This window comes from Egretta garzetta, unplaced genomic scaffold, assembly GCF_000687185.1.
Source record: "Egretta garzetta isolate BGI_Z169 unplaced genomic scaffold, ASM68718v1 scaffold214, whole genome shotgun sequence".
Taxonomy (NCBI): domain Eukaryota; kingdom Metazoa; phylum Chordata; class Aves; order Pelecaniformes; family Ardeidae; genus Egretta; species Egretta garzetta.
Window position 1 is genome coordinate 293,984 of NW_009259491.1, and position 899 is coordinate 294,882.

Genomic DNA, 899 nt, shown 5'->3' on the forward strand with positions numbered 1-899 from the left:
TTTCACAGATCACTATTTTGATAACTGTGTCTTCAAATAAATAAATTTGAGTGATTTTAAGTGTCATAAAGTAAGCAGGGTGAGATGGGACCATAGATGAGAGACAACTAAAGGTCAGCTCTTTCCTAAATGTTAAATGTTTCTTGTAAAATGCTGTTTATAGCATCACTCCACTCGCCCTCTTCTTCGCGCAGTTAGTCATACCGAGTAATCTTCCTCAGTCCTGGGCCATGGATTCGTGCGTGGTAGGAGGGGCCTGGGGATACCAGGGCATCTATGAAAGGTAATTAAGAAAAACAAATGTGTTGTTCTTCTCAGAAGACTTTACAACAAAGCGTTTAAGTCCATTATAAATGGCTCTACGCATCCTGAAGATACTTAGGAAGACTCAATTCTGGAACATGAGCCATGCTGAAATAGAGCTAAACATGTTTAAGAAGGGTTAATTTTCTTCCAGTAGTAATTTTGGCTTTTTTAACATTCAGTCAATAGAATTTCCTTAAGCACATATAAAAATCGTTAATCAAGAACAGTTTTCTGCTGAGAAACTTCTACTTTAAGCAAGAAGTCTGCTGTAAGTTTCCTTTTTCTGGAGCTTTGTAGGAGGGACTGCTTGTGTTGGATTGCCTGCCTGGGCAGGCGGTTGGCGGAGGGAGGCAGCAATACTGGGGTGGTTTGGAAACATTTTCTCTGTATTACTGGATTTTCTGGATTGCTGTATCTAATAGGATGGCCCAGGGGACAAGTTTACAATCCCACGGGCTGGAAGATAAATCAGCCCGCCGCATGGGATGCGAGTTGAGGCTGGGTGAGCGCGGGAGCCCTGTCATTTACTTCAGGGAATGATTTCGAAGCAGCAGCGAGCTGCTGCCCGGGGCTGCCCCGTGCCGGGCAGCCTC